Source organism: Hevea brasiliensis, chromosome 5, assembly GCF_030052815.1.
Source record: "Hevea brasiliensis isolate MT/VB/25A 57/8 chromosome 5, ASM3005281v1, whole genome shotgun sequence".
NCBI classification, from domain to species: Eukaryota; Viridiplantae; Streptophyta; class Magnoliopsida; order Malpighiales; family Euphorbiaceae; genus Hevea; species Hevea brasiliensis.
This window is the reverse complement of record NC_079497.1, coordinates 89,109,401-89,111,704: the sequence shown is the minus strand read 5'-3', so window position 1 is coordinate 89,111,704 and position 2,304 is coordinate 89,109,401.

The window sequence follows — 2,304 nt, the reverse complement described above, 5'->3', positions numbered from 1 at the left end:
GCTTTATTGAATTGTTTGCTAAGAAAATGTAAATATGTGTAAGAAATGTAAATGAGAGCTTTCAAAAATTGAATGGCTGATATGCTTGAAATATGTAACATTTGTAAAAAAATGTAAATTGAGCTTTCAATAAATTAAAGAGCTAATTTGCAGGAATTGAAATATGTGTAGAGAACTAGAAATTACATTGAAAGTTGAAAAACTTGATTACAGGAATTCAAATTTGTGCAAAAGAATTGTAAAATTGTTTGCTTGAAATGAAAGTAATAAGATTGGAAATGAAACTAATCGCTAAACTGAAAATAGACTGACTAATGAAAAGTAAAAGGCTGTTGAACTAGAGAAAATTGATCTAAGACATTGTGTTTGTATTTATTTGTGTTGGCTGATCGATTGTGTGTTATGTATTGAAGCTTGCTCCTCTATTTATAGACTCAAATTACTTAGTGGTCAAGTTTTTCATAAGGCAAAACTTGGTGAGCAAGCATAACTACATCCACTTTTCAACATCTGCATCCTCAAACATAGCTACTGCATCCAAGAATCAGGTTGTTATGAAAAATCACGTGCTTGTTATCTGAATAAACTTGCTCTCTAAGAGGCAAACACTTGCATTCATAATTGGTGCACCCTTTTCTCCACTTCCTTGTATTTAATAACCAACTACAACAACCTTATCCACTTGTAGCTTGATATTAGTAAACTAACATATAGTGCTCGACATCCATTTAACATCTTCCCACTTTGTATAACTACCCCTTAATTTGCAGTAACCACCTTAACTATTTATTTTAGGATAATTACTGCATTCTGACTTTTAATCTTCAGCTAGCTTGAACCATGGGCTGGGTCATTTTAATTGGACAACTTAATTTTAAAACTTGAACTCGTTAATTAATTTGGGTCTAAAATATTAAAATAAAATTGTAGTGCAAATAGATGCCCCCCCATGTGTATGGCTTAAGAATATAGGCTAATACACATGTTCAGAGAACTATAATTACTGTCTTGGAGGCCCCGTGACTGCTTGACTAGATTTTATTTTGAATTTCTATTGCTTCCTGTGTTGTCTTTATTGCACTGCTTCATTATTGCATTTGTCTCTATCTGATGTTCTTGAGAAAATAAATTTAATTCATTGAATGAAGTTGGTTAATAAATTCAAAGAAAAATTCTACCCAATAAAATAAATTTGAGAAAAGTATGGGCAAATTACCTAGAGGGGCTAAGTGAAAAAAAAAATTTACCAAAAGGGGGTGACTTATAAGTTTTTACTAAAAGGGGGTGGGAATTATTGAGTTGGCAGAGAGAGAGAAGTAGACTCCACTATAGGTAGTGTCTAGGTATTTACAAAAAACTCAAAAAATTTCTGAGGATTGAAGTAAAAAAAAAAAAAATTAAAAACCAATCCGCCATAGGACGCTACCTAGGGTAGTGAGCAACTGCCACCCTAACATAGGAATATTCTCTCATGGACTGATCTACAAAAAGTTGACCGATCTGTAAAAAGTGGACTAAAAAGTGAACGAATTAATTTGTAAAAAGCGGAAAAAGAAGTGGACAAAAATGAAAAAGTAGCATCAGGATGCTACCTAGGAAGGTGTTCACCTGCCAATCATTAGGACCCATCAGCTAGGTGCTACCCATGGTAGCGTCTAGCTGGTGGTCTCGGTCAGCGTAGAGGTAGACTCTACCTAGGGTAGCATCCATTGTGTAGTCCAATCCCCCTTCAGACACGCAACTTGACCCTCACCCTCTATATAAATCTTCTCTCCCTCTCCCTTTCAGTTTATGAACTGGCCAAGCCTCTCCAAACTTGAAGGCATGTGATTTTTTTTTTTTAATTATGTGTAGTGATAAATTTGATATTAAGAAAAATAATGTTTGTATTAGTAAAATATTTTTAAAATTTAATAGTGAAATAAAATATTATGTAATAGTTGAAATAGTGTGGTTAACAATTTGAATTAGTAAAAGTAAAAAGAAAAAAAATTATTAGTGAAAATTAAATATTATGTTCTAAAATTTAAATTAGAAAAAATTAGTAGGTATAAAACATGATTTTATGTATAAAGAAGGTAAAAAAAATATTTGGAAATAGAAAAAAAAATATATTATTATTAATTTGAATATATATTGAGAAATTTTTTGAGAGAAAAAAATAGGTGAAAGTAATATAAAATGTAATTTTTTTGTTGTAAATAATGAAAAAATATTCAAAGTATAATAAGTTAAAAAAAAACTTGAGATAATTTTTTTTATTGTGTATTATAATTTTTGGTAAAAGTAATTCATAAATTTATG